General features: G+C 34.0%; 1 pseudogene; it reads right to left on the reverse strand.

Moving 5' to 3' along the window:
- The window catches only part of LOC111753443 (N-alpha-acetyltransferase 50-like), a 49357-nt pseudogene that overhangs the window by 5337 nt on the left and 19642 nt on the right, over nucleotides 1-24378 (reverse strand).

A 24378-nucleotide genomic window follows, 5' to 3' on the forward strand; every position in this document is an offset into this window, starting at 1 on the left:
ATTTCCTGTGCTCTTAGAATAGAAAAATAAGTAAATTAGTTAAAATTGCCCCTTACTAAAATTTACATGATGCTAGATATTTCAGACAATGAACATTACATTCCATTAAAACATTAAAAATTTTTAAATGTTAATAGCCATGTGCTTTAATTCACTTTGAGAATTTGTAAACAATAGGACATATCTTTTCTAGTTTAAAAGCAGAAATTGAAAACTGCATTTCATATTTTAATGATTTCTCATTTGTATAATGGAGAAAGAAAAATGACTTCTCTATTTGATAGTCAATTTGAATTTTCAGATAAATTTGAGTATGTGTTTTAGTGAAAGTTTGCCAGTAGAATTGTCAATAAAATGAATATGTCTCTTACATTATTATTTCAATATTTATACTAAATGAAGTATGTATTATAAGAATATAAAATGAATGTTACAGAAGTAGTAAAACTACCTTAAATTGAGGCTTAATCTCTTTTCAGTTAAATTTCAATACAAAAATAATTAATATTTAGATATTAAAAACTAAAGACTTGATAAGCAGTTATTCCACTGAAACAAATGTAAATAATCCACAAAATGAAATAGAAAATAATGGAAAATCAAGATTTAATGAAATTTAGAAGACAATTAAACTAAAGCTCCTAATTATTTTGATTCACTTGGAATCTCTTACAATTTTAATTTTAAAAACACTTCTAGAAACCACAAATTTTACATATTTTATTTACAGGAAACTCTATACTTAATACTGAAGACTTCTTAGGAATATGTTTTCAAGTGGGATAGAGAAACATTTTAGAAGTTATTGGGTCTAAGTTATGCTCATATATCCACATGGAAAGAGGTACAGTATGAAGAAGAAGGGAAAATGGAGGATAAAAAGATTATTGGAGCAAGAAGAGAAGATGGAAAGAAGAAAGTAAATGACTGAAAATAAATGGAATAGGAGCCAGCTCTAGTACAGATCACCACTAAATGTATAAATGAACCTTCAGCAAATTTAATTAAAAGAAAACATTTTAGGAGCCAAAAGGAAGACATAATTTTATACAAAGATCTTTATAAATTTAATTATTATTTACAGCTTTTCCAAAATAACTTTGTCTCTGGAAAATCATTTTTTTCAGGAAAAATTACTGAATACCAAATTTGTTTCCTGAAGAGTAAACAATATGTTCATTGGGCAAAGTAAAGGCGCACAGACAAGGCCATGATGATGCACACCTGCAATCGCGGGCTCCAGAAGCTGAAGCAGGAGGACCGCTGCCAGGTGAAGTTTGCCTGGATTGCATAAAAACTATCTAAATACAACACACACACACACACACACACACACACACACACGTGCACACTATCTCATACACACGGAGCATGGAGAAAGAATCCCTAATCCATGCATAAATATGCCAGTCATTAATAGTTATTTCTGCTAAACCTATAAACCATTTCTGAGCAGTGAATATTTGAGCCTTATATTGTTAAGAATTTCTGTTAAGGGCTCAAAGTAAGAAAAAGGGAAACCTGAGAAAACCATATTCTAAATTTACAAACCATCAAAATGGCAAATACTATTAGAATACATGCATTAAAACTACATACCTACAAATATTAGAATTAATCATTTCCAATATTATATTTAACCAACTGAGAACAGTCTGGTAAACAAAATAGAATTAATGCAAGATAAATGTTTTGTTTGTTCAGGATAAACAAATAATTGTTTGGTTTTTCTATGAAGTAGTAATTATTATATAAAATAGTAGTAGAATCAAATCGCAAGTATTTTTTAAATGAATCTATTTAAAGTAGTAGCAAAATCTGTTATTGCAAGATCTTCCAAAAGAAAGCTTCATTAAGAAAGTTCAGTAAAAGCATTAGAAGGCACAAAATAGGGATGCAGAATTCATCTTGCAACAATATTCATTTTTAACGGCACCAGATAAACAAACAGCTAAATATTTTTCAAAATAAAACACATTAATTACTACCTTTAAACCAATGAGAAATTTCTCAATATAAGTCAAAAAATTTTAAAGAGAAAATAAAAAGAATTTTACTTTATTAAAATTGAAAACAGGCAATAAATTAATAACTGATAAGTAATATTGTTTTAATATATTTTAGACAAGTATAAAAACCAGGCAGAAAATGATTCCAAAACATAAATAATAAAAATAATTTGAACTAATAAATAATAAAAATAGCATCTCATACTAATATGAAAGATTAGTAATTCAAGCATAAATTCATTGTATTATTTAAAAGATTATTTTTCAAAGATTTAAATATCTAAATTCTAAACAGAATTTTTAGAAGAAATATAGAACTAATATTCTTGGAGTCAAAAGAGTTTTCAGTGCAAATATCAGAAACAAAGTTATATAGCATAAGCATGAGATACAAAGTAACATGGAATAGAGTTTGTAATTACATGTACACCTACTTTTAAAACTTCTACATGACTAAATCTGCCTTAAAGATAAATAACAAACTGGGAAAGAATATGTTAAATGGACAAACATATGTCTACTAACTATGTACTCATTCGAGTCAGGTGTTGCAGCAAATAACCTGTAACCTCAGCACTCTGGGAAGCCGAGACAGGAAGATGACTAAACTAAAGCCAATCCTGTGTAACTTCATGACTTCAGAAGACCTTGCCTCAAAAAACTAGATTTGGATAGGCAGATGAACTATTCACAGAAGAGAAAATGTGAATTAAACAATAAAACTTACTTTTGTCCCTTCAACTGAAAAAATTTATAAAACACATCAGGTATTTTGAAGGATGTTTTTTAAAAAGGAATGCAATCAAAATCTCATCAAAGATGTCAGTTAAATATAATCTCATCAATTATTTCTTTTAATAGCTACAAAGTATTAGAAATACAGCTACTCTAAATTGTATATGATTAATATAGATGTGTTCAATGGATCAGGTACAACAGATTAAAAAAAAGGAAAATATTTAAAATTCTATCCATAGAAATGTCTAAACAGTCTGTAATATAGACACATGGAATACAATACAGCATCAGTGAAAAGTAACACTATAATATTATAGTAATATGTGAAACAATTTCCCACGGTTGTTTAAAAAATAAAGTTATAGGAAAATATAAATACCTATTCAAATAGTGTTATATGTACAGATAGATACATAGATGGTAGATAAGTAGATAGACGGTAGATAGATCGATAGATAAAAATAATATAGATAAGGTAATATCTATAGAGAAATGTTTGGGATTTTTAGATGTATATACACTTAAATTTATCTTCATGGTTTAATAGTTTTAAATGAAAGTATAATATTCAGTGAATCAATTTTATAACTAAAAATAAAACATAAAATCATTTTTGGAAAATCGAGGGCCACAAAAAAATTATATAAAATTAAGTTCAGTAGGCATTTAATCAAACTTTAAATATGGCAGAAATTATGCTTATTTCTTAAGGAAAAATATCAACACATTTTTATGTAGTGATCAACATGAATCATTTTATAACAAGACCAGGATTTTATGCTGAGACATTATCCATAAGCATTCATGGTTATTATGTATATATCCATATGGAGTATACACCGCACACCTAGGTCTCATCTTTAATGTCATAGCAGTGGTTTTTTGCCAATAAAGAGAGTTAATGAAAACAAAATTGAACTTCAGTGACTTATCTTTACTCTGAAAAGTCTAAGAAAAACATACAGTTAAAAATGATACTCTTTAGGCTAATTGACTCTTGTAATATTGTTCAGTAGACAAAGACACAAATGCATCAAATACTGAAGAAAGCAACTTCCTTTCAGAGAGTAGTTTTATTAAAAGAGTTTGTATTCCCTGAGGAAACATAAGGTGGGTGAAATTGTGAGAGTGCAGTCATTGGAAAAATGACAAACGATTTTTTAAATCACAAGGGAGTTCGTTAAAGCATCATCAAAGAGGACTGCTAAGATTTCAACTCAAGTAATATTAATTTAGCATATGTCTTTTGAGATGTATGAGTAGAATTCTTAAAACCTAAAGCTCATAATCTGGTTACAAAGATGAATGCTATACAAACAATAATTAAGAAATACTAGAAGACTGTATATGGACAAATGATAATTGATACCAAGTATAATACTGTAATAGGCCTTTACTGGAATGCATCACTATTATTAGAAAATATTAGTTCATCAAGTAAGTTAAAATGAGATTTAAATTCTTATAGTCTAACCATCCACCTACAATATATCTGTTAAGAGCATTTCCATTCTTGGATCTTCATGGAGAAATTTTTTTCTAACAAAATATTTCTACTTCCATTCTTGGACTGACTGAGGTTAATATGTGTAAAAAGTTACAAGCCGTGGTGGTTCATTTTAGAAGATTTGTACGAGTCTAAATCTTTCTGCCTGTAGTTCTTGTTTTGTATCCAAAGATACCACCTGAGACATACAGAAATCTATAATCACGCTTTCTAAATGACAGCATAGCAGTGGCTAACTGTTCCACTCACCAAGTTTTCTCATTGCCTGAATAAAAATGTTTATTCTTTCATCTTCCTGTTATGACCTTCATTTGATCTCTTTCTTCATTTTAGTCATTCCCCTAACTAGAGTTTTAGTACTTCAGTATTTGTACTCATTACAACTTATTTTGCTAAAATCAATTGGAAGATATTTTAACCACAAAGTATGTAAGGAGAGGGGAGAGTAGTTCATTGGAAGAATGAGGAGAAACTCAACTACCACCGTTCATAACCACAGAAGAAAAAATGAAAAGTACAGAAAAGTATTATGAGCCAAGGTATTACCTATACTTTCCTCTTTATTCTCCTTGTTTACTAATTTAACTGTTCCCCAATTTTAACATTGAACTAAAGGTTCTCACACCATTACATTTAGATATTAGAGATGTAGTCTCACAAAATCAAATTTTCATATCGGTATTTGAAAAACATTCTAACGTGTACCAATTTGGATGTAGAGTATAACACCCAAATATTCAATTCACCCATCTATCCAAATACATTTTAACTGTAATAATTGAGGCTGCATTGCTCAAAAAGTGTTTTAAAAAAGACAGAGGACTGTTGATCAGAGGGAATCACTACAAGTTGGGCAAATGGCTTGAAATGTGTAATCCAGAGTTACAATATAAAACTGTGGCCAGAGTAGGCAACACCACAGTAGCCTGACACAGTGTCAGAGATGAAATTACTGTATTTCATTTTACTGATCAATAATCTGAGTTCAAAAGAAATTGACTGCCATGAGTTTGCCTACATAGTTTCCTGATGAAAGAATGATAACATAGTTCTTTAAATTCCCCTGTCTCTGAAGATCTCCATGATGATCTTCACGGAGAAATTTTTTTCTAACAAAATATTTCTACTTCAAAAATTTGAGAAAAGAGTAGGACTTAATAATGCAAGAGAAAATCAAAACACTAGTAAGAAAATTATTTCAGGGTAAAATACTGCTGATAAAATTCCTTTTGGCATGCAAAATGTTAGATACATAAAAACTTGCCTACCAGAAATATAGACAAATTACAAATTGGAAATTTGTAACTCCAAATTACATATTTGAAGTGAATAATTCATACTTGTTCCATTTAGGTATCCTATATGAATTATATATTAGAAACATTCATTAATATTTTCAATATTCTAGTTTCAAATTGTTAGCCCCAGTTATTTATCACATAACAATTGAATCTGATTTTGAGGTGTTTCTTCTATATTGAATACTTTTAAAGGTTTCATATACAAATTCAAACAGGAGCCTATACACACAGCCATATCCCTCATCAAACACACACACACGCGAAACCAATATGACCCCTACAATAATCATTCCAGATCAAAATATCAAGTAACTAGAAACCAGCTTATGACCTAGAGCCTGCAAAATTTTTGCAAACTATCCAATCCAAAATGTATTCAGTGTACTTAGTCTACCTCCCTTTTTCATTTCTAGTTCCATAGATCTTTCTTTATTTCTGCCTCCTGCCCCTGGTGCATTCCATGTCGCCTTTTCTGGAGCAATATGCGTTCTCTCCAGGGATCAACCACTCCACACATTTTCCTTCATGATAATATTTCTGTGTCCACTGCCTTAGCATACCTGACCATTACAAATACCAACTACGTTTTGAAACATTTTCTAATCTTAAAATATGCAGTTAAAAAAAGTAAAAACCAAAGTACTCAAAAATGGTAGATATTGATCTGAAAAATGATATCTCCTGAAAGTATGATTGAATTATTCCAAAACATGTGTTAAGAAGTCCATTTAGTTCCTAAAAACCTCTGGGGAGAAACTGTATAATTTTTCCATGTGTTTTGATATGATTAGCCCATCTTGGGCAGTGTACCTTTATAGTTAGCCTAAATCCCCCAACTTTTTACTTAAGATCTGGATAATAGGTTTCATCTCCTAAAGGTCAGAAGGAAGTAATTTTTACCATGATTACCTTGGTAATCACAGTAAAAAGGATGGGGAACAGGGACTCATTTCTCCCTGTTCTTTTGCCCTACAAAGTATCTCCTCTGAGGTAGCATTCTAGGATAGTCAAGCTCTTAGAGACCAGTACAAATTCTCTTTTGCACAGATCACCTGAGAGGCTTTCACAGTAATGACACAATGACTATAAAGACTAGTGGATGTCATTTCCAGAAAGCCAGTGAAGAGAGCAGCTGCTCCCTTCTGACATTCGAACAAGTAGGAGACAGAGCACTGAGATTTTTTCAAAAATATTTGCACTTGTATAACAAAACCACAGTGCAATTCAGGTTAAAGAATAAGAGGAAGAAAAAATCTCCACACAGATTATATCAGATTTTTCTTACCCTGTAAAATTTTCTTTTACCTACAAGATTTGTTTCAGTCAACAACTTTATATTTAACACTTGACTTTTACATTTTAATTGTATATATGTTTAAATAATTAAAATGAATATTTAAATTTACTTTTAGTTATTTAATTTGAAATCAAATAAAGTGTGGGTACATTTAGAAAATATAGCAATTTTTTTGGAAATCTAAAAGTGCATTTAAATCACTTTTGAAATTATAAAGCCAAGCTGCAGGTCCCATCCTTACAGTTTGGAATCCATTAAATCATGTGACAGTGGACTGCAGGAGGCTGAAAGAGCATATATCAATGGCATAGAAAACAATCTAGCAGGGAATAGGAGAGATTTTGTTGAAAAAGGACAGTAAAACAGATATTTGAAAGCTGAATAGTTATTGACTTGGAAAAAGAAGGTAGACAAATTTATTATAGTCATTGAAAAAGACCCAGAAGCAAGTGAAAATGGCAGAGTCTCCATTAAGTCTCCCTGTAGACACATCCTTTTCCTCCTCCTCCTCCTCCTCCTCCTCCCCTTTCCCTTCACCTCCAACCCTCCTTCCCCAATTATTCTCCTTCCGCTTGTTTCCATTTTTTCATTTCTTCTCCTCTTCCTTTTCTTCTTAGGATGTTGACTTCATAAGAAAATGTCCAGGTTCTCTCACTGGAGGAAGAGCTGATCTAGATCAGACCCTCCTAAATGAGTTAGGCGCAGGAAAACTACCACACGTGGGTGGATCACAAACAAGGTCAGAGGTACTCCTCACAGACAACACAGAGAAGCAGGATTACTCAACTGCCTCATGATTGGAGAAATAATAAAAAAAAATTTTATTGTTAAACCACTAAATTATGGTTTGTTATAAAAATTATTGGGACAATGAGTGAATGGTAAAGAGGATGACATATTGGCAGGCCATTATTATTTCAGACCTTCTTCAATCTGTTTATGGTAATTCAAAGAATGTGGCCTCATTAAGGTTATATTTCTATGTCCCTTCAGTTTGTTTTTGTCTATTTGTTTGTTTACATGAGCTTATGAGTCCCCATTTCTTTAAATCTAAGTGGTCTTCCCAAGAGTTTTGCCAAGCAAATTGAATACATGCAGCAACCAGTATGGTTCCAAATTGCATAGTTTCTCTTTCTATAAGTCCATTCCTGTAAAAGAGACTTTTGGGGGCTAGATCTGATACATTATTGACCTTTGAGTCTTTCCTAAGTTTTACCATCTTCCATATTTCTTTGATTTTATTTTCAGTAAAAAAATTACACTTTTAAGTAAGAAAAACAAAACCTGTATCTTGCATATAGATGGACTACACAAAGTACTTATAAAAAACTAGTCTTCCAAAATAAAAGGTCCAGTTAAAAAATGGGCAACTAAGACAATTAGCTCCAATAAACATGGCACAGTGATAAGCAGCCAAGAAATATCTTCTACAAGATTTGGTGTCCAGACACTGAAATGTAGCAGTATGGGGAAGAGGAGAGCCGTAGGTCCTACAATACCTAGGAAGAATCTGAAGTGAGAATTGAAGTCCACAGGGAGAAAGAAGAAAGAGACCTTAAAGCAGAAGAAGAAGGTGGTAAACAATACTTTCTCCCTGAATCCTAATTCACAGCATGGGAGGGACAGCTGTAACTTACAGATGCATAGTGACTACTGGTGACCCCAGAGGCATCCATGGAACAGTAGAACAGAGCAGTGGAAAAAGCAGACTGCAGTGGTGGGTAAGGTAATTGGGTTCAAATATCCCCCAGGAGAGGGCAATTGGCTGGGAGCCATCCTAGACAGGGGTCAACTGAGCTTGGGACTCAGAGCTACTGCTGCCTTCCTCTAGCTGCTATGAGTGTCTGCATCTGAAAGTGGAATTCAACTTGGCAAGAGGTAGGGAGCTGAGCCTGAGCCAACAGGAGACACATGAACTACTGTAGGTTGAACGGGTCTGGTTCTGGGGTCACTGAGATTATCTGTTACCCCACAATAAAGCTGCAGCTGGCATGCTGGGATTGGTTACCTCAATCTGGACTCTGCCCATATTGTCTACCAGCAACAATAAAGACAAACCTTAAAGTTAACATTTTTTCTCATTTTTTTCTTTCACTACTTTCTTGTTTTTGTTTTATTTTTCTTGATTGTTTGTTCTCATTTTTATGAGTGTGAGCATGGTTTCTAGATTTTTTTGTTGACATTGTTCCATTCTGTTCTTGTTTTTATTTCTTATTTTTCTCTTTCCCTTTGTCATCTTCATGAGTTTCCCAGTTTGCATGGTCTTCCCTTGTCCAGTGTTACTTCTAATCTCTTCCTCCTCTAGTTCTCTGTCTTTTCCTTTTAACTCATTTTGAATTTTCTCCCCTGATGTCAAAGTTACCATACTGTGATCTTACATACTGTATCCAATCTTCTGGTTCATTTTAGATTTTGTTATGTAACCTCACAACTACTTCATACAGTTAAAGTGGCAAAATAAAAGCTGCCTCAGTTTGTCATTTTCTTGGCTATGCTTGATGCTATTGTTTCTGTTGATTGTACTACTTTAGCCAAGGTGACATAATTGTTCTAATGAGTTTTTCTTATTGGTATGCCAATGCTGAGATTGCCTAAGGACCATAAATAATACTATATGACAATGATTTAAAAAAAATACAGGGCTTGACCATTGACAGCAACTCTACATTCCCAATAATTTGAAGAGGCAGGATCTTGCAATAAGCTCAAAAATCAAAAGCCAGATAAAACAGGAAGACATTTTTGAGAAGTAGTTATTTCCTAAGTGTCCTAAGTAATAACAATAAAGCTACATCACATAGACAATTTACAAGCAACAACCCATATATTGAACTAAAAATATTGAAAATGAGACAACATCTAACAAGATGGAAACACAGATTTCCAGTGCACCAAAGACAAAACATGGAGATGACACTCAATTGAAAAATATAAAGTTACCCACCTGGATTCTCTGACATGGTAACAATAGAAGAAACAAAGAAGATGAAAGAGGATCTAGAAAATATCAAATCAGAAGTAATTCACAATAACTACAGAGATAGTAAATATAATGAAAGACTTGCTTAGTGATTCTAGAGATGACAAAAAATAGAAGAGCTGAAGAAAATGATGGAAACCACAAATGTACAACATAGGAAAGAAATGGAATTCATAAAATAGATTAAAACAGATATCCAGGAGATTAAAAATTTGAGTGAAAGTATGCACAGCAGAATGAATCAACATGAGGACAGAATTTAAAGTATAGAAGAGAGGATTATGTTTAACAAACATAGAAAGAAAGGTTTTCTTTTTTGAAAAAAATAGCAAAGGGCCATGGAAAATCATTCAGGTAGTGGCTACATGATGCAAAGAAGAATAAAATAAGATTGATCTGAATCAAAAAAAAAAAAAGCAGGATACAGTGCAAATGACATTTAAAAGTAACCTGTTCACAGAAATCAGGGCAAGAAATTTTCCTGGCAGTAAAAAAGAAAAAACAAATGATACACAAATAAGTGTGGCTATAGCCACACTTTTTATACCAACCCTGATTAAACAATAATCTAAACCAAGGATTCCAAAAATCCAGCACAAGAGCAGACTATTAAAAGCTGTTAGAAGCTGGGCATGGTGGCTCGCTCCTGCAAACCCAAAACTCAGGAGGCTGAGGCAGAAATATATCTATGAATTCAAGTCAGCCTGGACTACAAATTCAAGCCAGCCTGTGCTACAAGAACAGCCTGAACTGCATAGTAAAACACTCCTTCCAAAAGAAAAAGAAAACTTAAACAAATTATCTATTTAAAAAAAGAACTATCAGAATTGCAGCAGATCTCAAAACACAGACCCTTAAGTCAAGGGGAACTTGGAGTATTTCACCCTAAAATAAAACAAATTCCAACCCTGATTGATGTACCTGGCAGAACTATCTTTCAGAACTGATGGAGAAATAAAGCGCTTCGATGACAAAGAACATCTTAAGAAATTCATGAGCACCAAACCAGCACTCCAAAATGTTCTGACATTCCAGAAAGAGATGATAAGGACACCACTCCATGAATCCCAACAAAATAAATCCAAAAGCAACACTAGAAATTACACAGGAAGAAAGGAACCAACAACAGGAAAATAACCTGACAAAGATAAGTCAATAAATATCAATTATAACCATCAATGTTAATGTTCTAAATTCACCAATCAAAAGAAACATACTAGAATGGATCAAGAAGCAAAATCCAGCAATATGTTGCATGCAAGAAACACAACTAAATAAAAAAGAAATTCATAGACTGAAAGTCAAAGCATGAAAACCAACACTCCATGTGACAGGAACTGAGAAAACAGCAAGAGTAGCTATTCTATTTGCAGACAAAGTGGATTTCAAGCCAAGACTTGATTAAGAGAAACAAAAAGGTTACTATTCATCCAAGAGGAAGAAATAACAATCATAATGATATAAGTGTCAAACACCTGTGCACCCAACTATGTAAAACTTGTATTAACAGACATGAAAAATCAAATAAGCACTACTACAATTATAATGGAGAATCTCGATACTCCACTGTCACAAGTAGATCAAGTAGACAAAAAATCAACAAAGATATATCAGAAGTCAACTAAACTATGAACAAATGAACTTAGTAGATATCTACAGAGTGTTGCACCCTACAACACTGATATACATGTTCTTCTCAGCTGCACAAGGGACATAGTGCAAAATAGACTGCATACTTGCATATAGAACATTCTCAAGTAAATACAAAAGAGCTGAAATTATCCCATGCATGTTATCAGACCAGAGCACAATGAAATTGGAAATAAGTGACAAAATAAACCACAAGAACTTTATAAAAACTACAAAATTAAATAATTTCTGAACAATGAATGAATTACAGATGAAATTAAAGAAGAAATTAAACAGTTTTTGCAATTAAATAATAATGCCAATCTAATATAGAAAAACTTGTTGGATTCAATGAAAACAGTCTTATAAGGGAAATTTCTAGCAATGAACTCTCACATCAGGAAAATAGAATGAGCTGTAGAAGTTTAAGTTTCAACACTAGGTTTTTAAATTTGAACTTCTTTGGAGATGTCTTCTAGGTGCAGCTAGCTGTTAATCTTTTGTATGCCCCAAAATCTTATCTTCCCACTTTATTAGGAATAAGAAGTTTCTCTCTATTTCTGCACTCAGTTCCTTTGTGTTGATGTATGGGGATGACAATGGCCCCAGATTATCACAATGTAATCATATTAAGATGAATTATTATAACAAATATGACATCTTGACTAAAGTAGTACAATTAGCAATAACATTATTATCAAGCCCAGCCTAGGCAGTGAAAATCTGTTGTACCTTCTCATTTAGTATCTCTAACCATAAGGACAAATCTACACTTATGAAACAATACCGAACTCAGAACAGGAATTTGCATATAGTGGGTTTCCCCCTTGGAAGGGTGATTTTCTTGTGTGGAAGGTGATTTTAAAAGAAAGATCAATGACTGAAGAGACATACAGTAGAAACAAGGCTAAAGGACCTCTAATGATCACCCAAACTTTGGAAATCTGGAGAAGAGGACAGGAGAGAAAGAATGAAGGAGAAACCAAAGGAATATTGAGGTGAACCAGGAAGACTAGAGATAATAATATCAGAAAATACAGAAAGACTATTGAGGTGAACCAGGAAGACTAGAGATAATAATATCAGAAAATACAGAAAGACTATTGAGGTGAACCAGGAAGACTAGAGACAATAATACCAGAAAATACAGAAAGACTATTGAGGAAATAGAGACAGGCAGAATAGAGGGGAGAAATAACAGAAGTCAACATTATCCTCAAAAATAATTAAAGTAGAGCATTGCAGAGAACATAGCAGATAGATAACAACAACTATGGAGGCTTTATGAGATAGCCAGCTTAGAATCCAGGAATGGTGCAATGTGGGGAGTCCTAAGCAGGGGGTGATATTCCCTGCTGACCCAGGAATGAACTAAGCTGAGAGAAACCAACTAGAAATGCAATCCTGGTGCTATGACCGGAACAGATAAAATCTCAGCACCGAAGCTGGAACCCGCGCCTCTGGAAACTGCAATTTGAATTTCCTGCCACCACAGCTACATCTGAATCTGCACAGCAGGGATAGAGATGCAAAAGCTCTGAGAGCAGGAATTGGTGAACCAAATTGAGACTGAAACTGGCGGGGAGCCCTGCATTGACCTGCGGTGAGTGAGAGGAACAGGAACCCCTCCATAGATAAGGAGGCTCCAACAGAGGACATTCTGAGACCAGGCAGACTAGCCAGAACAGGATGCTGCAGTGACTGCAATCACATATTCCCCTCTTAAGCAGGTGGGGAGTGCCTGACCTGGGTGATCCTGTGGACTAAGACCCAGTAGGCTAGCCCAAACCAGGTCCCTGCACCTGTCAGTGCACCCTAGCAGTGAAGCCTTCAATAGGTTGACCTGGAAAGGTGGGCCCAAAATACATTGACCCGGTCTGTGTCTCCCAAGTACACTGCAGTGGGCGGGAATACCTAGCTGACGTGATTCAAACAAACTGTAACCCACAAAGAAAGAAACTGGACCTCCCATATACGTCTGTATGGAAGGATCAAAAAATATGAGAAGAGGAGGCAACAAGAAAGGGTCCTCAGTCCCCAATCCTGAGAATACTGATCCAGGAAAGGTAAATGCAAAGGAGAATGAGGACAGAAAACATGCAATATCAGACATGGCACCAATAGACATAAAGCGATATCTCCGAAGCCTCATAGACGAGTTCAAAAGTGAAGTAATTAATGAAGTAAAGCAAGATATAAGTAGAATAGTTAGAGAAATGCTAAACACCACTCAAGAAAAAACAAATGATGGAATGGAAGAACAGAAAAAAAAAGGAGAATTGTTTGATGGTGAAAATAGAGAAAACAGAGTATACATGAAGCAGGTTCAAAGAGATTACCAGGAAACTAAAAACTCTACTGAAAGCTGGCATAATAGCTTGAAAGAAACTAAGGATAGATTATCTGAACTGGAGGACATATTTGTAATGTGGGAGCATGAAATGAAAAACTTCTTAAAGATAACAAGGAAACAAACAGCAATAATACAAAAGCTAGAAGATGATAAAAGGATCTATAACTTAAGAATTAATGTAAAGGAAGAAGTAGGGACACAAACAAATGAACTACAAAGGCTATTCACAGAAATAATCCAGAAGAATTTTCCTAAGTTAAGAAAAGGTAAAGATACTCAGATGTATGAGGCATACAGGACGCCAGCCACCTACAACCCAAACAGAACTACACCCAGGCATATAATAATCCAAATTCCTGAAATCCAGTATAAGAACAGAATATTAAAAGCCATCAGAGACAAGAAACAGATCATTTACAAGGGGACACCCATCAGAATTACAGCAGACTCCTCAACACAAATGATCAAATCACGAAGAGCATGGGGTGAAATAATTCAAGCTGTGAAAGATAATAACCTCCAACCAAGATTGATATATCCTGCACAACTGTCCCTATAAATTAATGGAGAAACAAGGTGCTTCCAGGATAAAGAGGAACTAGGGGAATTTGCAACCAGCAATTCAACTCTACAGAGAATACTACAGGACATTCTAAAAGAGAAAAATAACAAGATTCCAAAAACAGTAATAGAGAGGCCACAATGAATGGAGTAGAAAGTGAAATGAAGAAGACAAACTGATAACTAATGACAGAAAAAGAACTCAACAGAAAGGAGGCAGAGAATGTTGGATATAATTTCTAATATAGATGGCCTAGATAACCTAACTTCAGGGAAAAAATAGAGAATAGCAGGCAGAGTGAATCAAGAGATAGGGTCCACTGAGAGGCTCTTTATAGGAAATATAATTAGCCTGAAGAAGGTTATATGGACCAAAATCAAACATGAGGAAGTGGAACTCATTGTGATAGGGACCAAGAGATTAATAGGAGTAACTAGACCAGTATATATCAGACAGGCTTTAATAACTGAAAAAATATTACTAGAAATCCAGCCCAGGAGTGAGAAAGTTCAGAAACATTTAAAGAAATAGCAGATTGCCCCCCAGTACAAAACCGTAAGTGTTGGGGAGATCCAAAAATACACAGTTCATTCTGGGGGAGTAAAAGGGAGGAATAGTCCTCAAAAAAAAAAAAAAAAAAAAAAAAAAACAGCAGAAGATATAGCTAATAGTGTACCAGGAATTAAAACCCCTATTACTTGTACCACTCTGCCTGGTTGGAACTTTTCTGTCCTAGTTTGTATCATGCATTGGATCTGAGGGGCACAGACAGCTGTCTATAGCATAGAGGACATCTTTAATTTCCTATTAACTCAATCAGGATATATGTATGGCTTATACTGTTATATCATGACTGATCTTAGTTAAATCTGACTTGTTTGATTGCTCCATATTATTGACAGATTTTATTCAAAACCTGTAAGGTTGATGGCAACAAGTTGAGGAGTACAAACAACTATACTGAAAATGACAATAATTCACTACGATATCCATTCTGACTTGATTACTACCTGTTTTTATAGCTTTACATTATCTACAAAGTTTTATTTCTGTTAATTCTGTTATGTACTGATATGCTCAATTATACTTTATCTGATGATATAGCCAATTCTGTTGATGATAACAAGAAACAGCACAGTGACCAGGAGAGAACACCTTATACAGCAGACTTATCTGTCTTTTTAGTTTTATATGTCTATAGGAAACAGTTTAGTTCTGTCCTGCTTTGTTATGTTTTTCCATCTAACATAGAAAGGATAGAAATACATGTCAAGACTCAAGCTTACGTAAAACCTATAAACAGTTTATGAGCACTGATCTGATGACACATGATGAAATGAACAAAAACTTTGAAAGAAAGAAAGTAGCACTGCAGTACCCAGTCCAGAGCATTATGTGGTGAAATCCAGCAATATTATTAATCTTTGTTCAGAAGGATTTTAATCTAATATGCTCTGTTAGGTCTCAACATAAATGAAGATATGGATAAATGCGTACATGTCTAAGTGTATAGGATTGATAGCCATAATACTTAGTTTTTGTTGGATAGTTGAACAGAACTTTTTACAGTCTCCCTGGCTGAAATCTCATTCATATGTTCCACTTGTGTACTTTGAACAACTATTTATAGGGGGTCAATATATATACATCAGCTAGTGATTTATTACTGTCTATTTCTTTTCTTTGAAAGTATGTACTATTTCTACCCGTTTTCTATTTTGTTTGGTCTTTCTTTAAATAAAAAAATAATTAAAGTAAATAATAACAAAAGTAAACAATGCCTTCAAAAAAATTTAAAAATAAATATAGAAAAAAACATTTTTAAAAAATGTTCAACATCTATGGCTAGAGAAATGCAAATTTAAACTATACTGAAATCCCATCTTATTCCAGAAAGGATGGCTACCATCAAGATATCAAATAAGAACAAATTCTTGTTAGGCTGCCAAAAAACTAAATCCATCTATATTGTTGGTGGGAATGAAAACTAGTACAACAACTATAGATATCAGCGTGGAGATTCCTCAGTAATCTCAGATGATAATTCCATTCAATCAAGATGTTCTCCATCTAGCTGTCTTCCTGAAAGAATTATAGACATCATACTCAAGTGATATAATCATATCTGTATTCATAGCAGCACAGTTAAGATGAGTAATTTTTAGACTTGGCCTCGCTGTACATCAACAGATAAATAAAGACAATGTGGTGTTTATAAACATTAGACTATTCCACTGGAATAAAAAAGATAAGCATGAGTCTTCTATAGAAAATGGATGACCTTGAGAACAAGTGAAATAAAATAAGACACACAAGTTTAAGTATTTCATGTTTTCCCTTCATGTAAAAACTATCTTTTAAATAAATTAAAGAGTAAAATCAAGGACGGAAAACAGCAGAGACAATTTTGCAAAATAAAATGAGACAAAGAGAAGAAGGGAGAGGAGAAATAGGTGAGGAAAAATGTATAAACATGAATTAAGATGTGCCAAATAGGTGTATTAATTTTCTGTGTTGAATGCTAACATTATGTTCTTCAAACAGGTACTATTGAAAAAGTTAAATACTTAACAAACTCAAAAAACAAAATGAAAAAAATAGAAAATCATAACCATTTTTGAATTATTTTTTATATTTTAATAAATGGTTTATAATTCTCATAATTATATGGAAATATAAGAAATACACATTTATTTTAAACAAAAGAATGAATAATAAAGAATTTACAGGTAATTCAAAAGTATATTAAACAGCTGGGGATTTAGCTCAGCAGTATAAGTTCCTGCCTGGTAAGCACAAGGTTGTGAGTTCAATCCTTGGTACCAAAAAAAAAAAAAAAAAGAAAGAAAGAAAAAAAAGAAAAGAAAAGTATATTCAACACACTTGTTGGAAAATGTCCATCTTTAAGAAAGTACAAAGCAGTATTTGAAAAGAATAGATAAACATCAAGGTATATTACCTCACAATTTTCCAAAATGGGCATCACAATTATGTACTGTAAACATACTCTAGTATAAGAAAAACAATGTCAAAAGTAGTTAATTCTACCTTTGCTTACACTCAAGAAGGAATATTGAAAGGCAACTCCATGTGAATGAATTGGAGACACAGACAAAACATTAGTGATTTTCTTCTTTAAAAACAGGAAGACAATAGAGAAAAAGAAGTTTTCAAAAATAGAGGAATTCAAGCAGCATAGCAGCCTGGGACCATTTAGTTTAGGAGTAAACAGCATTTCATATTCGATAGTCTTCAAAACTGTTCATATCAGAGTGTACATATTGATCTCATAACCACGAGCCATTTAATAAGGATGGCTAAAATAGTCTTTGCTTAAAGAATCATTAATAGTATCATATATTTGGAAAACACTGTCATCTATAATATGAACAAAACTTTTGACCCTTGAAAGAGCAAGTTTCAGTTACTAATACAGTTCACTTGTCACAAAAGAGTTTTTTCTTGTACTTGTGACTAAATGAAGTTAATTTGCAATGGAGAGACTACTCAGGATTTAATCAAGTTAAAATCATAGAAAGAGAAGTTAGCTTTTTTCATTTTACAGAAACTAGATTTCCTTAATTCACCAAAATCTCTGAAAAATTCAGTAGTCAAAATTTTATTGATTTCTAATCTCCTGAAATAGTGCACCAAATTTTAATGTCATATATTTCATCATCATAATTTACTTCAAATTTTGCTGAAATCAGTTATGGAAAAAGTATGCTATTTTTGATTTGGTGTCTTACAAAAATGAAAGTCTTGAAAATAATGTGAATGTAAAAATGTCTGGCGTAGAACTGATAAAAATGTAATATATTTACAACCATTCATTTTAACATTTTGACCTCTTAAAATGAAAAGTATGTTTTGCACAATAGTGTTCTGCATACAACTAAATTTTTAAAATTTTGTGAAAAAAAACAATAGGGAAAGATAAAAGAAACAATAAGAAAAAGGGTAGAGTTGATTAATGTGGGTAGAGGCATGCTAATTTTACAAACCAAATAATACATTTACGAATAGAATACTTTCAGGTGATTAAAATAAAGATTTTCCTGCTTTGATTTTCTCAATGCCATGTAGTAAAATACTCTATTAAAATGCCTGCAGCATTTTAAAATGTACCTTTAATTTCTGATAGACAAGCATAACATAGGTTTTCATTTCTTTAGATTTCTTCACATGATATAAAGTAGATATAAAGTAGACTTGCTCTTAACTAGATACATGGGTTTTTCCGAGACTCATCTATAAATAAGAACAATACTTCATTAGATAATTATGACAATTTAATGAGAAAATATGCATAGAAATGCTTATAGGCTCTTAAAGATACAAATTTGAAATCTAAAAGATACAAATTTGAATTCATGTTATTATTACAATCATCATCATCATCACTGGATTTTTGCATAGTGAAATGAATATTTCTGATTCACTTATAAAAAGAGTAAATCCATATGTATATATCACTTCACACCCAGCTGGGCCAATGACTGCAAAAGGAATAGTATAGTATACATTGTACTACAGGGCTCCTAAGAGCAAGGAGGAATATGTTCTTGGTCTCCATAGTGAGGAACCAAAGTTAAGGGTACCCTTTTCCCCACAGCCCCTCTAGCATTTGTCATTGACTGATTTCTTGATAAAAGTTATTCTATCTGGAGATAGAATCTCTAATAAAATCCCTCTGATGTCCAAAGTGAGTCCCAGAAATGTTTTGCGTAGCCCCACCAAGTTTGCCCTAGGATTTGTGCAGTACAAGGAGCTGATCTTGTCCTCTGGGTGTAGGAGTGGATTGATCTTCAGCGGACAGTGCTTTGGATGTTCTCCTTGTGTTTGTCTCTATGATGCTATCCCAGTTGTGCTGCACTCTTGGGCAGTGAAAGCCCTGGGATGGCCCCCAGCCCAATGAACACTTATCTGCTTCTGCACTGTGCAGTTTCTTTTGTTCCGCACCACTAGCTCCTCTTATTCACTGGTCATCCAGTGCAAGAAATGCCCTTGCCTTGTCATAGGACTAGGCTGCTCACTTGCTTGTGCTGCTGTGTCAAGGCTGCTCTGCTGGTTGCAGGTCGGTGGGAGGGGATGGGAGGGCTCTACTCCTTCACAATTAGGGCTAGCAGTGGCTTTTGGTAACCAAATGAGTGCAGCCTGGGTGGTCCAAGCTCCTACCTCACAGCAGATTTCTCCCTAGCCTGCTTCCCAACTGCCAGCAGTTCACGGGGACCAGATGGCTCTTTCCTTATTCCACTCCAAGACTTTGACAGTGAAATGACATGGGTCTGTTCTTCTGCTGGGGTTCACCCCGTTCCCTTTGTAGTAAAATGCCTGCCCCTCCTGCCCTCTCCATTCTGCTTGTCTGTGTGCGGAAGTGTATTATTGATTCACCTAACTCATCAACATCTGGCCGTGCAGGGCCCCTCAGGATTCAGTGTCACTACTTCAGTGACACTTAAGAGCAGTGGTGCTCTAGGAAACTGTTTTGCTTCAAGGTAATCAAATACCATTTTATTATTGGTACACTGGCAAACAGACAAAGAATTTATCATGTGGTTTTATACAATGAAATACAAAATTAAAATATATAAAACGATCAAAAAGTATGTAAGGATTTACCATATGAGATGCTAAAATTCAATAGAATTTTAGGAAAGGGAGATTTAAAAATGGGTTGAAGCATTCACAAGTCAAATAGAGAAGTAGACTGTTACCCCTGACATTGAATAACATCTAGGTAGATGGACAAGAAGAAAAGGTAGAGTAGCTTCTGAGAGCCATGCCCACAGAATGAAATGCATCAGTTTTCACTGAGGGTCATCCTTCCTTATGAATGAAGATAAGTGATAAAGTTGGAAGACTGCACTCAAACACAAAGAAGGTAGAACACAAAAGGTGCATAAAATATGCTGCACTATGGAGCATCACTGTGCATCTGTGAAAAGAGAGCTTTTATTTAGACAATTATTATAATAGCTAACAATGTAATAAAATTTTAAAAGGTCATTTCAACACTTAAATTTATCTCAAAGGAAAATGTGTCAGTCATTTATGTTAATATTGATCATTTTTCTAATGTAGTTTAGTAAAGGAGAATGAAATGAAAAATTATATCTACCACACTCCTGAGGTTTTCTCAATCTATAATATTCTGCATCTTTTAATTTAGAGCTATTTTTGCGTCTCCTTAAACTATATAAAGCTGATAGTAGTGTGAATAAACGCTACCTTACAGAAGCAAATGAATTTGCTATAAATGAGAAGATTGATTCCTCCTCCAACAAGGTACTTTTACATACATTTAAAATAACTTCTTGCATTCTTGGTTGCCGAATACATTTTCCTGCACTCTGTATTCTCCCCGGGATCAATTTTTAGTAGTTTAGTAGTTGCCTCATGTGTTGCTTTCCTAGGGTTACTAAAACAAGGTTTCATATTCTTGGTTACAATAAGAACTCATTCTCATAATTTAGAAAACAGAAGTTTAAAATCAGAAAGTTAACAGGGCCATCCTCTCTCAAGGTTCTAAGGATGGATTCTTCCTTGACTTTGATGTTTGGAAACAATGCATGGCCTTCCTGACTAGCAGTGTGTCTCTCCAATCTTGACCTTCGTAGATCAGTCACCTCATGGACTTCCTTTGTCTGTGTCTTTATATGGGCTTCTTATATAAGGGAACCAGTATTTGATTTAAGGCTTGTTCTAATCCCATAGGAGCTTACTTAGTTTGATTGAATCTGATTGAATTAATAAGATATATAGCATTTGGTTTACATTTTGTCAGTTATATTTTTGCCTTTTTCAATACTATTAGCATTTTATAAATGAATTATTACCCACTCATCCCTGCAAATATATTTTCAAGAATTAATCTAAACTATGGGTCTTCTAAGGACAAACTTTATATATTTTACTACCACATTCCCAGTGCATATTATGACATAGAATAATATACATATGATAAGGTTTTGTTGGATTTTAAATAAAAGGAGAGGTTGGTGCACTTTAGCTCATCTCTGTTCGTTTTGCATAGAATCCCAGGGAAGAGTCCATTGATCACTGTTCTCTCTTTGGAATAATTCAACATAAGATGGGTGGACATTCAGACACCAGGGAGGTGGCTGTAAACTCTGGTTGCAAAGTGCTAGTACCTGAATTAAAGCAGAATGGAGAAGCAAGAGCAAAACTGTGTAAAATGTCAGAGTCAGAAAGTTTAGAATTTAGTGACAAAAGCAAAGAAAAGCTGAAGGAAGAATCTAGGCTTTCTAACTCGTGAGATCTGAAGAGATCTGCCAAGGTCGAGATGGTGAACCTCCATTCACCCCACTCACAGAATAACTTACAGGTTCTCTAACTTTAAGCACAGAAAGGAGTTTTTATGTTTTATCAGTGAAAGGCATAAGACAATTTATTAAGCAGTGTTTAAAGAGTGCTCATTTAGAATAGATTTACAAACTGATTACATTAGCAAGCACCTATATGGTTTCCATTAGAGAATTGTCTAATATATGGTATGAAATCCCATATATTTGATGCTAAAAGTATCAAATGAGTGACATGTGAAGGTAAGAAAAACACTTTTTTGTTTCCTAAAAGGAATAAACTTTTACATTTTAACTTTATAATTTTTATTAAGTTCTTTGACAGCCAACCCTCTTCACTTTACCATGCATGTTAACTGGTATTTTCAGAGAAATACCAACTCACACAATCCAGCCAATGGTAGTCAGAGTATCTTGACAGCACATTACAGTGTTTTATACAAACAATTTTTCCCTCATAAACATGTCTTTGATGTCATTTTAATACCGCTTTCTTCACATCTGCCTATCCTATCTAAAAATACTGGAAGTAATTAGTGCATACCTGGATTGTCATGCAATGTTACGAGCACATTTTTCTCACTGGAATGACTTTATCCATGGAGGTATCTGCATTGCTCTCCTTTGGCAGAGGAAAGTGTCCACCTATGAGTGCTCTGGTGGCCTGCGTCAGTGGGAAAAACTCTGCTTCTTCACATCTGTGGATACAGTGGAACTTCTCTATCTTTTCAGAACTATTTCCACTACTGTTTCCAATGTGCTGTGTCCCCACTTGTTAGGCCTTTGTAGAATGGGTCACCTAGCATTCTTCCCTCTCTGGTTTTCAGCAGGTTTGGTCAAAAGAGGGCATGGACAAAGGATTAAAGGTAAGGAAGAGATAAGCTGGGGCAGCAAGTCAGTGTTTTCCTATTCACCATCCTCATAACTACACTTGCCTTCCATCCCGCCCCTACATACACACACAGCATGAACAGAGCGGCATTTGCCCTATGCCTCCTGGCCTATGACCCCTAACAGGTGACCCTTTCATTCATGCCTCTTCTCACCAGATTTTCAGGACACAATGTCCCTTCTGTCTGCGGAGGAATAACAGAGTTCCATTACTCATCATCTTGAGTCACGTCCATCTCTCTTTTCAGTTCCTTGTAACTGTCCACACCTCTGTAAGCAGTCTCCCTGTTAAAATGCTTCCACCATGTGAGTGGAAATGTGCTCCACACTAAGACACTTATTGATGCAGTGATCATTCAGTGAAATCAGTATTAACTCTGAATTTCATGTAAAACTTAAATACATGTGCATAGAGTAGTAATCCATTTAAAGCCATTATTTGCAGAATGAAAGGTTAAGTAGGAGGCTAAAGGATTAAGTCATTGTTTCCAGATGGATTTAACCACAAACTCCTGAGGCTTATTTTTACTCCTTCTTTATATATTCTTTCCACGTTTACCACATTCTTTTTGCTTTTCAAAATATTCTTTCATCTTTTTATGACATCTTAGTGAATCATAGATCTGTTGTTATTATAGAAAACCTTAGCATAATAGGAGACCTAAAAATAGCATTCTTAGTAATATAGAATTATATAATTTTATGTGTCTCCCAGGACCATGTAATTACATACATTAGCCAATGTAAGTAGTCAGAGGACCACCCATGACTTCCAATTTCTCAAATAGTAACTTTTTTTTGCAAACTGCCTACACATCTACAATATGCATTTCTGGAAAAATATTAGGTAAAAGCAGCTATAAAATATTTAGACATAAAATATTTTCATAATTTAAATTTCTGATATCTGAGCTTGTGGGAGCAATGGTATGTTAATTAGAAAAACAGTGGCTTATTTTTAGTGCATTATTTTTTGTTTGTGAGTTTGTTCCTAAATTTTCTATGTGAATTTAATACTATACTGAGAAAATATGTGCCCTGTGGAGCATTTTGCAACAAATAATTTCAATAATATTAGGAATCCAAAACTGTCATTGTTCAGACACTTTGCTCAAATGTTTCATGATTTCTCAGAAAAGGGGTAGAGGATACTATCTTGAAAATGGAGTAACAAATTAAACTTTCATTCTAAATCTCTCCTTAACTGTAATAATGTATAATAAACAACCTGTCTAATCTAATATTATCATCACGAAATGGCTGCAGAGCACATTCATGCTTAGAAATACCTGTGTTTTCCAGGGACTGAGCATCTATCCCAATGTTAGCAGTTATTTGATATAAGGTTTAGATTTATTTCCTTTCTAATCTCTCTTTAATCCTAAAAATGGATAATAATTCATTTCTTTAATATAGAAAATGTAGAGTATCTTAATTAAATGTGCTCTGTCATGCTATATAAATGTATTTCAATAGCAAACCCTAATACAAGGAATTGCAGAATCTTTGTTCAACAGAGGGTGACTTTAGACCAGGTTTGTTCTTAGCCCATAATTCCACAGAATGTCCTGATTTTGCTTTTAATCTCAAGTGCAAATCTAGCTTGTGGGTTGTATTTAATGGCTCCCAGACTTTATTGCCCTATCCTCTACCCTTCCCTGTACTCTGCTTTATTTCTCTTTTCAATTTGCAGTTTCTTCTTTTTCTATTACTTCCCAATAGAAACAAGGCATGGTTTGGTGGAACTGAAATACTCTCAGTTACGGAAAAGTAAATAGAAGTAAAT

This window comes from Cavia porcellus, unplaced genomic scaffold (genome assembly GCF_034190915.1).
Source record: "Cavia porcellus strain 051 isolate PalLab524CR breed Dunkin Hartley unplaced genomic scaffold, mCavPor4.1 scaffold_5, whole genome shotgun sequence".
In the NCBI taxonomy this organism is placed as follows: Eukaryota; Metazoa; Chordata; class Mammalia; order Rodentia; family Caviidae; genus Cavia; species Cavia porcellus.